Source organism: Aulostomus chinensis, chromosome 3, assembly GCF_037954235.1.
Source record: "Aulostomus chinensis isolate RoL2024-O1b breed Wild chromosome 3, RoL_Achi_v1.0, whole genome shotgun sequence".
In the NCBI taxonomy this organism is placed as follows: domain Eukaryota; kingdom Metazoa; phylum Chordata; class Actinopteri; order Syngnathiformes; family Aulostomidae; genus Aulostomus; species Aulostomus chinensis.
Window position 1 is genome coordinate 1,454,218 of NC_141322.1, and position 16,002 is coordinate 1,470,219.

The window sequence follows — 16,002 nt, forward strand, 5'->3', positions numbered from 1 at the left end:
TTTAATTAGATTGCAATATGATTTAAATGACGGTTTGTAGTTGCAGTAGTAAAAAAAAAAGTGATTTCACAATTTCCCCCCTCAACTGCAGTAACGATTAATGACACATGACACCCAGACAGGCACAAATCCTGCCTTCATTAGCATTAATTGAGGTAAGGAGATCATCCCAAACTGAAAAGCTCTGTGGATGATAAACGAGTCGAAGCCTCTGACTCAGAGCCACCCGCCGTCAGAGGTGCTCCGCGCCGCTAATGATCACCAGTGGCAATTTTGCCATCAATTAAAACGACAAGAGGATGTTAAAGGTGTCTCTGCAGGAAGTCACTCTTCTGTGGTGTTAAAGCACTGACATGGAAGTGAAAATGAGCCTTGGGGAACGCTGACGGCAGCACCACAGTCCCCTGTATGTTCCAGATAGCGCCACAGCAATTACAGCCCGGCTTGTCTAATGGGGCAGCAACATGAAAAAGTACGCGGAGGCCAGCGATGGAGAGGCGCGGCCACGAGAGCAGTGATGGCTCTGTGCTTCCAGAGTAAACGCCATCCTGACCGCCAGAGAGCAGATCAAAGCTACGGGCGCGCGGCAAGAGCCCAGTAATGGCGGACACACGGGACACACACATGCACACAAAAACACACGCACACACATACATTAGTGTGTGTATAAGAGATGGAAACGTGTCACATGACTTCAGTGGACTTGGCTCTCATGATCAGTGCACGCCGACCAGTGTCAGTCCGGAGGACAGCGCTTCTCCCCGTGGTTCTCTTCCATGCCTCTGTTGTCATTTCTTGTTGTGCTTTTAAATGCAATTGCCCTTTTATTTCTGTTGCTAAAATGAATTCTGAAAATGTTAGACTTTGATATCTGGTTTCTGGGGGTATTGACGGCTTATCCCTCAACCGTGTTGGCAGCATCGCCGTCGATTACTTGAAGAAGTCAAATGGAGCCAAACAACTTGGATGATTCCAGCTTGTAACCCGCAGTGTTCCTTCGACCATTCTGTTATCTGGGAAATATGAGGACAGCCAATGAGAGCGTGCCTGTTTGTATGGACTTAAATGGACATGAGAGGGGAAAAAAGGAAGTAGGGACCCACGAGTCACCACCACCCACTTAGCGATGCGGGGTCATCTTCTCTCAGAGCAAGTCTTGAGTTGGAATTTCAGATTTGGAAATTCAAACTGGAGTGCAGGTCATGTGATGCATCCTCACCACCTGCAGGTGTTATGGTATTGGTATGATCCGACTGAGCCACTCTGAGGAAGCAACGGCAAAAAAATGAGTTGAATGAAAAGGAGCAATTTCCCTGTTGGTCCTGGTTGTGTGTTTGAGTGTGGGAGCTGAGATTAGCTGTCTTCAGAGCCTGGCTGATGTGTGTTACCTACATTCTGTTTGTCATGTAACCCTTTTTCACCTTCACTCTCTGAGCTCGACATGTGTCCCTTTTTTAAATGACAGCTTGTTAAAGAGAGGAAGCAGGTGGCTCACTGCCCAAATACGCCCTGATGACTCACACTGATGCAACAGTACGTCTTCCATAATGAACCTGTGTGTGTGTGTGTGTGTGTGTGTGTGTGTGTGTGTGTGTGTGTGTGTGTGTGTGTGTGTGTGTGTGTGTGTGTGTGTGAACAAATGTCATTCCACATCTACTGTACAGAGCCATTCTATTATCCCCAGAGTGTCCGAGCATCTGGAGTCAGCTGCTTTGTTTGTTCACAGTAGTCAAAAATTCATTCTTCTACTTTGTTTATCTTAAGAGGGTGGAACCAAGTCCAGAGTGCAGAGCAGCACCCAAATACTGCAGGGAGGAAGCACAGGACGTGTTTGTGTGTCCGTTCAATGGCAAACCAACACATGAATGATGAGCTGTGCTGGACGGAGAGGTGGACTGCAGAGGCCACCGTCCTGCTAACTGAAGCTAATGGATCCATCTATCTATCCATCTTTCTATCCATCTATCTATCTATCTATCTATCTATCTATCTATCTATCTATCTATCTATCTATCTATCTATCATCTAACTATCTATCTATCATCTATCTATCTATCTATCTATCATCTATCTATCTATCTATCTATCATCTATCTATCTATCATCTATCTATCATCTATCTATCTATCTATCCATCTATCATCTATCTATCTATCTATCTATCTATCATCTATCTATCTATCTATCTATCATCCATCTATCTATCTATCTATCATCTATCTATCTATCTATCTATCATCTATCTATCTATCTATCTATCTATCTATCCATCTATCTATCTATCTATCTATCTATCATCCATCTATCTATCTATCTATCATCTATCTATCTATCTATCATCTATCTATCTATCTATCTATCATCTATCTATCTATCTATCTATCTATCATCCATCTATCTATCTATCATCTATCTATCTATCTATCTATCATCTATCTATCTATCTACCTATCCATCTATCTATCTATCTATCTATCTATCATCTATCTATCTATCTATCTATCTATCATCTATCTATCATCTATCTATCTATCTATCTATCTATCTACCAACCATCTATCTATCTATCTATCTATCTATCTATCCATCTATCATCTATCTATCTATCTATCTATCTATCTATCTATCTATCTATCTATCTATCTACCATCTATCTATCTATCTATCTATCTATCTATCTATCATCTATCTATCTATCTATCATCTATCTATCATCTATCTATCTATCCATCTATCTATCTATCTATCATCTATCATCTATCATCTATCTATCTATCATCTATCTATCATCTATCTATCTATCTATCTATCATCTATCTATCTATCATCTATCTATCATCTATCTATCATCTATCTATCCATCCATCTACATATCTATCTATCTATATAGATAGATACATAGATAGATATGTAGATATAGATATATCGTGTGTGTGTGTTGAATGAAAAGAAAAGGGGCGGTGCTGGACATGATTGCATTCACACCAGCCTTGTTTAGTCCGGTTGAAGTAGTGTTGTCAAAAATATTGATTTATCAATTAAATATCGATTTTGAAACATAAAAATGGTACTAAATGACTTTTCAATAGTATTGATACTCTACCTGCCTCCTTGGTTCACACATGTGCCACCGCAGCCGCCAACACACACACACACACACACACACACACACACACACACACACACACACACACATACACACACACACACACAAACAAACAGCGTGCTCCCCCGGGGGGCGAGCCATGGTGCAGCTGCCCCTCCCCTCCTGCCTCGCTCACACAAACACTGCTGGCTGTATTTTTTTTTTTTCCACGTGTGTCAGCTGCCATGAGGACCAACCAGTTTTAGTCAATCAACAAAGCAGTAGAAGTGCTGTTTGGAGGTTCTCTGGATTTGAGTCGGATGAACAAGGAAAGCCAAAGGAGGGCACACGACGAAGGTAGCAAAGCTCCTCCCAGACAGACACCGGACCTGAGTAGATTTAGAGGTCCAGAGGCTGGTGACAGCAGAACTTGAAGTAGTGTTGGTGAGAGTCACCACATCTATCGCTGTTCACTTTGACGTGCTGTCATGTTAGCGAGCGCTAGCTGAAGCTCATCGACAGTAGGTCACATATATTAAAACTTGTTTGTAAGTGTGTAAACATCCATGCATCCATGGAGCCTATCCCAGCGTCAACAGGCGAGAGGCGGGGTTCACCCTGGACAGGTCACCAGTCCATGGCAGGGCCAACACATAGAGACAGACAACCATTGGCTCTCCCAGCCACGCCTACGGTCAATTTAGAGTCTGGATTAACCTGGTCCCTCTTGATGTCTTTGGACTGTGGAGGAAGCTGGAGTACCAGAGAGAACCCAGCAGGAACAGGGAGAACATGGAGACTCACCCAGAAAGACCCCGTGCTGCAGCCGGGGCTCCACCCACAACCCTCTTGCTGGGGGCCACAGGGAGGACCACTGCTCCACCCACAACCTTCTTGATGGGGGCCACAGGGAGGACCACTGCTCCACCCACAACCTTCTTGATGGGGGCCACAGGGAGGACCACTGCTCCACCCACAACCTTCTTGGAGGGGGGCCACAGGGAGGACCACTGCTCCACCCACAACCTTCTTGGAGGGGGGCCACAGGGAGGACCACTGCTCCACCGTTGCCACCTTATGTGTAAACAATAACTTGTAAAAGTTCTGTACCTCAAGCATAAACTCTTTATTTTTCTTTAAATAAAAAACATTGTTGCACTCAATTCTGAGTGGTTGCTTGGTATTGAAAATTGAATCGAATATCAAAATAATATGACATAGAATATAATGATATTAAAATATCAGAATTTCAAAATATCGTATCGAAGTGTGAAATCCAGTATTACTATCTAGTTGAACTGGACCCTGGAGCGTTTACCTCCTTGGTTCGTTTTGGTCGGTGTGAACGCTGGCCTCCAACTCTGGTGCCGACCAGTCAGCCGCTCCTGGGTCGGTCTGGTCGAGGTGGTCTGGGACCGCTATCAAGTGAACTCTTGAGCGGTTTGCTTCTGGTGTGAGCCCATCCTCACCAATCACAGGAAGTGCGCCGTTTTACACGTCATGTTCTGTTAGTATGACGAGCCAACCTTGTGATTGTAACATGTATGTGACTGTGAGCTTTTTATTGTCCTCTTCCGTCACTGGTCAACCTGGTATGGCGAAGGAAAAAACGTGGAGGGAGGCCCTCATTACTGCCTGTTGTCTCCTGTGATACGACCGCCGACTGCAGACGAGCGTGTTTGAATACATCATTTAATTGCCACAGTCGTCCCAGCCGTTCACGTGCGGTCCGTTAACGTCTGCTGATACGCAGTCCAGACCAGCGCCAACATGAGACTGAGCAGACGAAGCTCCACGGTGGACAGTAAAAACTGCAAGGGGTTTGTGGTCTTAACTGTTTAAGCAATCACCAAACGGCTTTGCTGCCACGTGACGACTTTTGGACCGTTTGAGTTTGGCCTTTGTGAACGTTGTTGAGACATTGCAACAATGTATCATCCTCGCTTTAGTCTGACTCAGAAAACAGACCTTTTGGTGTGAACATGACCATCGAACACCGTATAAGAAACTACATCACTCCATCCAAAGTCACACCTCGGCTGTTCTGTTAGGAGGGGCGGGGGACGGTTCTACGGGGACTCAAGGCCTCGGTCTTTGCTGGTTGCGTCACCACTGTCAGCAGCTGGTGCAGTGGTTCATCATGGCCATACCAACAACACGCCAGTACGCTGAACCTGTGGCTCTGATGTGTGTGTGAGCGTGGTCGGTTGGAATGTGGCCCAGAACATTTCCTTCTCACACCGCTGGAACGGTTGTGCTCTTTTGTAATTGTGACATGTAAATAATGTCTCTTCCTCTTCATAGGACTCCAGCATCGCTCCCTGTGGAGGACATGTCCGTCATGGGGTAAATGCTGGGCTGAGATAACAGCAGCCAGGCTTTTAAAGGCTCATGTGAAGCAGCATGGTGTGCAGGGCTTGTTTTCACTCACTGCAGTGGGGGGGTCACTGTGCTGGACCCTAGCAGAAGAAATCCAATCCATTAGCATTTTGAAATTGAAATGTCTCAGCTTTCAAAACAGGTTCAGCATGTCCTGTATGGCTGAACCCAGTGTGTGTTGAGAGCAGGCTGGTTGAAGCGGGGCTCCATCAGAGGACCCAGCAGCTTCCTGCGCTCTCATTGTGACACCAAACTCAAAAGACCTTGGCGACTGAATGACTGAGAACTCAGTCACCAGCTTTGAGGGAGCGTGTCATTGGCCTTTGGCTGCAGGAACATCCAACGGAGCTGTTGCCCATTAACTGAAGGTTCAGCTCGCCACCGCCGGCCATGTGTGAACACGCCAGGCCAGTACTGCCACGGTAGCGTTCACTGCTGAGGCAGCAGCTGGTTTGCATATTTACAGAATTTCCTCACAAACTGTCAGAGAGCATTAAGGGAAGCTGATCAGAGAGCTTGTCGCTCTCACCGTGGTCTGGACCCGACCGGCGCTCAACACAAGTTTTCTCTTCCAAGATGCGTCCTGATTTACTCTGAAGCAGGCTGATGGCAGGCGGCGTGCTAGGCGGTGTGTGGGTGAGTGGTTTGCTCTTGCCACCATTGTGCTGCTCCAGGTGGCGCTGAGGTTATGGTATGAACAGTTCTAAGCTACGGACAACAACCCCGGTGGTTCTGACAGGATCCTGAGGCTCCTTCTTGTGCCATTCATCGCCACGATCACCTCATGTTGCAGCGTGATAATGAACGGCGCCATGTTGAGGGATCTGGGCACAATTCCTGGAAGCTGAAAACATCCCAGTCGTATCCTCACCAGACATGTCAGCGCTGAGCGTGTCTGAGTGTTCTGGACCAGCGTGTAGCACAGCGTGCTCCAGTTCCTGCCAACATCCAGCAACTTCCTGTGAAATGGAGATAGAGCTGTGCCTAAAAAAAGAAAAATAATCAGAACAGAAGTGCGTTTGTGACTGTGACCAGTCCAAGACTCGCTGATGGACGTGGAGGGTTCGTCCTGATGAAGGTGAAGTGCTCGCTTACACTTTTGGGAGCAAAATGAGTGGAAAAGAAACCTTTGTGTGCGCGTTTGAAGCTCTGAAATCTCTGACTGATCTCATGAAAAATTAAGTGAAGTTCCGTCAGTTAGGAGAGATATTTGCTCCTCAGTGTGCAGGCCTGGAAAACTACTACGAATAATGATTATCCATTAAGGGTTCCCCACAGAGACCAGTAGCAGTGACCAGTGGGACTGAACGTGTTACCTCATAGAGAGAGAGAAAGTATTTCATTGAAAGTAATCTGCCTTTTGTCAGCCTGTGAACGTACAGATCAGTGCAGCTGATGCTTGTGCTGCCATGTTGAAGGGCTGTAACATGTTTAGCATTTTAGAGGTATTGTAAAAAAAAGAACTACAAAAATGCATTTGGTAGCATAACAAGTAAAAACCCACTATTGCTAGAAACGATGTAATTGCACCATTATTCATTTTCTCATGCCTATAAAAGGTTTTTGTCCTGTCTCTGGCTGTGGGGGGTGGATTGTTATCACCTGATGATGACCGTCTCTCAGACCCCTAAATCCATCGGTCTTTGTTGTGTAAAGAGGCTTTGAAGCCCTCTTCATCGCTACAAATTGAATTTACTCCTCAGCATTTTCCGCAGGTTCATGGCTGTAATCGTGCTTCGAGGGATTCTCTCTCGCTTTCTCTCTTCTTACAAGTGAACAGATGTGTGGCTGCTTGATCACCACACAACTGCAAACACATGAAATGCTCATGGAAGTCTTAGATGTCATTGAAGTCAAAAAAGCACAGGAATATAATCTGTTAATCGTTCGGATTCTTCCTGCACGCGTGCTCTCGCTGGGACTGACATTTAGAATCTTCTGAGATCAAAGCATCAAGCGTCTGAAGGGACTGGAGGATAGAAGCAACAGAATGGGAGACATTTTCAACTGTGGTCTTGTGTCTCTGCTTATTTTCTGTCCCATTTCCTCTCCTCTCCTTCAGACGGGATCAGTCGGACAGCCTGGACCCTGCTGACACGGCCTTGCTCCGTCACGGCCGAGTCACAATAAAAGCAGATGCTGTTTATTGCCAACCTTTACAGAAATGATCATTGGCTGAGTGACCTATTTGAAAAAGACGATAAAATTCCTCTCACCTGTCTGAAATACCAGCGCTGTCTCCGGCACCATCCAGGTGACTGACAGCTACAGTTCCCCGCCAGCTGCACCGCCGGGCTGCCATGACGCTGTACGGTGCCACGATGTTGGTGTTACAGCATCAGCAGTTTGGGACGGAGCCATTTTTTAGTCACACACAGATGTCATTGCTTTGCTCTGAAAACTGTAATTTGTGATGGATTTGAGGATTTAATACGCTCGGGCAACCTCCAAAAAACTCCCTTAATTCACTTTGATTTTCGTCTGCATGACTGAAGAAACAAAGAGGGCTCGATTGGTTTTTAATAACACAGTTATTTCATTCTTCTTCTTCCAGTGCCTGGCTTTTAAAACTAGAAAGTGCTGCAGTTCAATCCTTGGACCCTCAAAGTAATGGAAATGGGGTCAAGTGAGGTGGGAGATCTCTGCAGTACTCACAGAGCCCAGGGGCCCCTGAACACTGTGATCGGACCACTGGGGACGTGGTGAGCACGTGGCTCTGAGGCGGTTACCGTATTTTCCGCACTATAAAGCGCATCGGATTATAAGGCGCACCTTCAATGAACGGCCTATTTTAAAACTGCCGCATAGAATAGGAACGACTGTAGTGGCTGGTGTTGCGTTATGCATCCACTAGATGGAGCTGCGCTAAAGGGAGTGTCAACAAAACAGTCAGATAAGTCAGTCAGTCAAACTTTATTAACAGAATACAAACCAACGTTCTGACAACTCCGTTCACTCCCAAACAAGTCGGTGCATTCACAACACGGTACCGTGCGTACCGGTAGCTGCTGACTGACAGCCTGGAGATGGAACTCTGCGTCGTAAGCGTGTCTCTTGGAAGGAGCCATTTTGGGGTCTTTATACACACACAAGTGCTGTGGGACTGGAATTCCCCTTTAAAGTTTTTACCACTGTTACTGCGGCGACGCCCCCTGACTACGGCAGCCATAATGAACCAATATTGATCCATATAGAAGGCGCATCGGATTATAAGGCGCACTGTCGGTTTTTGAGAAAATTAAAGGCTTTTAGGTGCGCCTCATAGTGCGGAAAATACAGTACTCTGTTGGCTTGCAGTCTTTTAAACAGCATTATTCATTGTAAATTTTTAGAAATTCGATACCTAAACGTTCTCAGGTGAGACTTTGCTGTCTGACTCAGGTCTCGATTGTAGAGAGTAGAGATGAAGTTGGGATTAACAAACTAAAACTCAAAGCAGCGTTTATTTACACAAACACGGTGACAACAGTGAGAGTTTGGCCTCAACTTTCTTCCTGTGTCTTAAGACAAAAACTTGAAGGAGATTTGGACAGATTTTCGCCCTTCATAGATTCATTTGATTTAAAGCTGGGATAACAATCCAACTATGTTCTTGAATACATCAGGTTCTTCTGATGCACCTGAACACATCATCAGTGATGTTACCTGAGATCATCAGATGTTTCGGGTCTTTCAAACATCAGACATCCTACTCAGGCGACCCAGCCACGGCTGATCAGACCGTGACTTGTGTTCAGGTGGCATTCACTTGTCCCCATGGTTCTCCTCTCCCAACCCAGAGCCACCTCGAGGCTTTCTCAGCTGCTTCGGTGCTGTTCCTGTGATGCCCAGGGCACTTAGGGCTTTGTGGAGTGAGTGCCCCACAAGTCCTCTACTGCCAACTTCGATGGGCATGCACCCTGCCTTGCAGCCCTGCGCACGACAGTCGATGACCAGGTGTTCGTATTTGGTCCTCGTCCTCTCATGGGCCTCCCCCAAGCAGTCCTCCCATGACACTGTCAGCACCATGATTATGATGTTCTTCGTGCTCTCTGAAACCAGAAGGATATCTGGCCTCAGGGCGGAGCGGACAATGTGCTGGGGGAACCTCAGCTGCTTCTCCAGGTCTACAGAGAGCTGCCAGTCCTGGGCTGTTGCCAGGATCCCGGCTGGTGGCTTTTTATGACCTGCCTTTGGCTGATCTCCTGCTTTGACAAAAGCCATTGTGCAAGTGTTGTTGCACGCTCGGCTGGGTAACAATACACTCCAGCCTGCAGAGGGCGCTAACATGGCTGTCAGACATTTTTTTTTCATCATACTTTTTGTGCTCTCTCTGGCTCTCTTTCAGAGTACATGTTCTTAGGCTTCATCCCTCCATGTTCCCCCTCCTCTCCTGTTGAGGGTGGTGGGGGTGGAGCCCATCCCAGCAGCCTTCCCCCTGGACAGGTCACCAGTCCATGGCAGGGCCAACACATAGAGACAGACAACCATTGGCTCTCCCAGCCACGCCTACGGTCAATTTAGAGTCTGGATTAACCTGGTCCCTCTTGATGTCTTTGGACTGTGGAGGAAGCTGGAGTACCAGAGAGAACCCAGCAGGAACAGGGAGAACATGGAGACTCACCCAGAAAGACCCCGTGCTGCAGCCGGGGCTCCACCCACAACCTTCTTGCTGGGGGGCCACAGTGAGGACCACTGCTCCACCCACAACCTTCTCGCTGGGGGGGCCACGGTAATTATTAAAATAATAAAATATATTTATTATTGAAATGTTTCTGCATCCACGTCCCCCTCGTTCACAGTTTTAGAAACCTTCTCAATCTTAGATCCAAGCTGAACCCTCACTGAAGCACTGGTGGAGACACATTTTTTAACAGACATGTCCACATTATTGAAAAGCACTGGTGAGATTACATGTTAACAACTGCAGTTGAACGACTTATTCAGGACCGAAGCCTCAACATGCTGGAAGCAACTAGCTGGGTGGGGGGGCGGCTCCCTCCAGGTACAATTCAAAATGAATAAATTAAAAATAAGATCGTTTTGTGGCAGATAAACGTCTTGTTCCCTGTTTGTTCATTTTTCATTCTGTAGTCAGTGTCTGCCTCTTCAGCCCCACTGATGATGCCGTATTAAGCCCACGCTGAAATTATATTTCGTCCATGAATAAAATCTTGCACAGGCCCTTGAGGCAGGTTGGTGTTTACGCAGATAACGCGAGCAGGTTCGCGCTGTCACGCGCTGACCAGACGCTACTTAGCAACTTCACTACACGGAGAAAGTAACCGGCGTGGTTACTTGTGGGTGGTTCTCTCCTTTGAGCGATATGCACACTGAGGACAACAATGATTCCAATGTCATCATGAAATTAAAAGCTTGGCAGGATCACAACTTCAGCTTATTGGCTGCAGTTGTCTGGATGTCCAGATTCAGCTCCTGAACCTTTACCCGCTGACCTGCAAACGCCATCACTGGGAAAGGAAAAGTCTGACGCAACACGCTTGAATATTTGGAGGTCTGAATTCAAAGCCATTAATTATTCATGAGAGGCACTTTAACGAATGTGAAAAGAGTTTCTCTATCCTCTGTAATCTTTACAGCAGCTGTAATGTGAGTCTCTCGCTGCGGGCGCTAAGTGGGGTTTCTAACAGGTCATGTGATACCTGAGAGGGGTTGCAGGCAGAGAGACAAACCTCAGCCTGCCTCTGATACTTTCTGCTGATGATTTCCCCAAAAACACTATTATGAACCATTATTGATATTTTCTTCCAAATATGAGTGATACACTCATAAATGAACCCACTGCAACTCACTGACTGGGAGCTCTGGACGCCGTCGGTTTGGGCTCATTTGAATCTGGCGCCCATCCCCTCAGACACAGAACCCAACATATCAAAAATAACTTTTTACCTGAGCCCTTGAAAATGGAACCTGAGATGTCCATCAGCTGTTCTCAGCTCTGCTTGTTCACCTCCTCAGTCTTTTGATGATTTTCCCTTCGCAATAAATTCCCATATTGACTCACTTTCTGACTTTAGTGTCCAACTTTCAATATTTCAGTTGAGATACATTTTGAGAACGAGCACTTCCTCGGTCCAGGAGCATAGACATGCATCCAGAAATGTACATTTTAAAACATCAAACCAAGACATTAAGTGTTGGGGATTAAACTGAGTAGCATGTAAACTTGGAAATTTGATTTTAAAAAGCAAATTAAGACAGAAATGGGAATTTATATCACATTTCATGAATGTCTACATTTATTGTTAATATGATTTTGATGCATTTTCATTTGTTGATGGGATCATTTACATATTTCCATTTCAAATGCAGCGTGCTTCAGTCCTCCGCATCTGCTGCCAGTCAGGAGAGCTGCGGCTTCTCCTTCAGCAGGCTGAATCACTCCAGACTATTTCATAGTAGCTTTGCTGTGCTTGAGGAACTTGTCAAGAGAAACAGAACAGAACATTCAACGGAACACATTCCGTGTTTCCAACATTTTTGAATCAGTAGGACAGGCTTTCCCTCATTCATCCATCATGTTCTCTGGAGTGGATTGTTGAGTGATAAAGCATCAATAAAGACCTTCAGAGTCATGGCGAACATCAGACCTGCACACGTCCTGCCTTCTAGTTCAGTGCGGTGGTGCAGTAGAGGGGACGACTGGTGGGTCTGTGGTTCATGACCCAAAGTCTCTGTAGTGCCTGTGATGGCCACAGGTAACCAGCGCTGTCAAGCCATGAAGGAGAACGAATCAAGTCACATCACGAGAATCATAACGCCGTCTGGTGATCATCACTATTAATCCCTAGAAGAAAATAATATTTGTGGATACAACAAAGTTTTCTGGACCAAATGAAGAAGTGACTGCATTAACTTGAACAATAACACCTCACTTTAGATTATTTCTATGACAAATCTCCTCACAGCATTAAATTAAGTCGGAATCTTAAACCTCACGATGCATCTCAGACATGTGCACTCCTCAGTCGCCGGCCCCGACCGGGACGACTCACCTGTTGGAGCAGCAGGTGAGCTGCACTGTTGATGCGGGGGTGTGAGGGACTCTTGCCAGGGAGCACGTCACGCCACTGCTGGGACGCGTTTACCTGCTACTGCTGCCCAGCAGGTCCACTTTGACCGCCTCTTGAGTTTACATAGCGGATGCGCTGTGTTCCACATTTGATCATCAAGGTGCAACCCTGTGATGACGTGGAGAAGTTGCATACCGACGTTACCCTGCTGCTGTGAGTTGGTGAGGCACCATTGGCACCAAGCTGAATATAAGTGGCTGGCTCTTCCAACATTTCCATGATAATGAAGAAGTAACGCAACCATGAAAACGCATGTCTTTAAGCCAACATTAGAAATGTCCCATTGAAGGAGGTACAGTAAACAAGGCCATGCGTATCAGAAGATGGCGGTAAAGGCAGCATTTTGCATGACTGCATTGAACAGCAGTAGAAGAAGTTGTCTTGGCCATCAACAGACATCAAAGGGGACATGCTGATTGGTCTGGAGGGACGGCTCCCAGCTGGGCCAGTTGTCACTGGTCACTGGTCTGGCCAGCTAGTATCGTAGCCAATAACATCTGGAGAAAGACGGTGGCAGCAGAAACAGCTGATCAGTCACCTGATTTATGTTTTCTATGTCGGGGCGTATTTGAAATGTTTTAACAAAGAATATGTGGAAGCGTCGACATTCTAACTCATGATTCAGTAACTCATGATTGAAATGCTCATTTTCTATGCCATACTGATGTGGACTAATGTGGACCTGAGCCGGGTGGGGCTCGGTGCTGTGGTGCCCCCCACTTTTTCTGATGGTTCTCCTTCCACACAATGCCAGGAGCCCTTAAACTGGTTCTAGCTGTTCAACAAGACCTCAGAGTAGAACATTTCCAATGGGACCAAAGTCATCCATTTACTCCTAATAGTTGAAGAATGGCTTTTGGTTGACTTTGGGTATCCTCGTGTAGGCGGCTCGGGGGATTATGTTCATGAATAGATATTCAATAAGATCACATGTGTACAGTGTGGTAACAACGACAGGAGACCCTTGAGGTGTGAAGTGAATGTGGAATCAATCTGTCTCTCTGTGACGGCTCGGCTCAGACTGTCTTGCTGGAAACCAAATTACGGAGAGTAAGTGGGCTCTCTGGGGCCGGAGCAGGCATTCCGGCCGGTCTGATTAGGTTTGCTGTGTGTCTGGAAGCACCTGCTCGTGATATCACACTTGTTTCTCCTACAGTAATAAATGTCATCATTTGTGAAAGTATATGTTCATAGCGGTGAAAGTATGTCTGTCTGTTGTCACAGTCCTGGATGATGATGTCGTTAATTCTTTGGAGCGTCTCATTTAGGGCCCAGTGCACTCTGAACGAACTGCACTTTTTTCCTCTCTGATGACAAAAATTCTGAACTCAAAACCAGGAAGTATTTAAACCAAAGAATGCCTGAAAAAGTTTGTTTGTTTTGCTTCTGTGTCCTAAATACTGAGGATAGTCCCCCGTATGATGACCCCACCCAGGCATCAGCCGTGATTGGCCCAATCATGGACCTATCACGTGTCGATCATGGACCTATCACATGTCGATCATGGACCTATCACGTGTCGATCATGGACCTAGGAGGGGCCTATCATGGACCTATGAGTGGCCTATCATGGACCTAGGAGGGGCCTATCATGGACCTATCACACACCTATCACGGGTCTATCAGGGACCTATCACAGGTCTATCACGGGTCTATCAGGGGTCTATCATGGACCTATCACAGGTCTATCATGGACCTATCACAGGTCTATCACACACCTATCACGGGTCTATCACGGGTCTATCATGGACCTATCACACACCTATCATGGACCTATCACAGGTCTATCATGGACCTATCACAGGTCTATCATGGACTTATCACAGGTCTATCACACACCTATCACGGGTCTATCAGGGGTCTATCAGGGACCTATCACAGGTCTATCACGGGTCTATCAGGGGTCTATCATGGACCTATCACAGGTCTATCATGGACCTATCACAGGTCTATCACACACCTATCACGGGTCTATCACGGGTCTATCAGGGACCTATCACAGGTCTATCACGGGTCTATCACGGGTCTATCATGGACCTATCACACACCTATCATGGACCTATCACAGGTCTATCATGGACCTATCACAGGTCTATCATGGACTTATCACAGGTCTATCACACACCTATCACGGGTCTATCAGGGGTCTATCATGGACCTATCACACACCTATCATGGACCTATCACACACCTATCATGGACCTATCACAGGTCTATCACACACCTATCACAGGTCTATCAGGGGTCTATCATGGACCTATCACGGGTCTATCATGGACCTATCATGGACCTATCATGGACCTATCACAGGTCTATCATGGACCTATCAGGGGTCTATCATGGACCTATCAGGGGTCTATCATGGACCTATCACGGGTCTATCATGGACCTATCACGGGTCTATCATGGACCTATCACAGGTCTATCATGGACCTATCACAGGTCTATCACACACCTATCACAGGTCTATCAGGGGTCTATCATGGACCTATCACGGGTCTATCATGGACCTATCATGGACCTATCACAGGTCTATCACACACCTATCATGGACCTATCACAGGTCTATCATGGACCTATCAGGGGTCTATCACGGACCTATCACGGGTCTATCACGGACCTATCACGGGTCTATCATGGACCTATCAGGGGTCTATCATGGACCTATCACAGGTCTATCACGGACCTATCACGGACCTATCACGGGTCTATCACGGACCTATCACGGGTCTATCACGGACCTATCACGGGTCTATCATGGACCTATCACAGGTCTATCACGGACCTATCACGGGTCTATCAGGGACCTATCACGGGTCTATCAGGGACCTATCACGGACCTATCACGGACCTATCACGGGTCTATCACGGACCTATCACGGACCTATCACGGGTCTATCACGGGTCTATCATGGACCTATCACAGGTCTATCATGGACCTATCACGGGTCTATCAGGGACCTATCACGGGTCTATCAGGGACCTATCACAGGTCTATCACGGAACTATCACGGGTCTATCATGGACCTATCACAGGTCTATCACGGACCTATCACGGGTCTATCAGGGACCTATCACGGGTCAATAACAGGCCTATCAGGCATCTAGCATGGCTCCATCATGGATCTGTCACAGATATATCATATTGATAATCACGTTTGGTGATATTTGCTGATATTACAACTTTTTTTACAACACATAAAATGCGGACGGTGATTTCACAATGGCGTAACTTGGAGTATCCAGCAGAGGGCGCTCCGAAGGCTGCGCTGTGTTCAACTTACCATTTTATTTTGGTCTTTATTTACATGCTCATGTATGACAATGTCACATATTTTAAAGTTGTTTATTAAAACCCTTCATCAGTCAGCTCCTACTCTGTATATCCATATCTTGTATGACAACTGAAATATGACAGGAATATTTTGTGGACAAAGAGAAGGGACTGTAGGTATTTTAGTAAGT

At 46.4% G+C, this 16,002-nt stretch overlaps 1 protein-coding gene across 2 annotated transcripts in view; it reads left to right on the forward strand.

Annotated features, from left to right (window-relative positions):
- Nucleotides 1–16,002, forward strand: part of cntn6 (contactin 6) — a 104,647-nt gene that overhangs the window by 38,015 nt on the left and 50,630 nt on the right. The window lies entirely within an intron of this gene.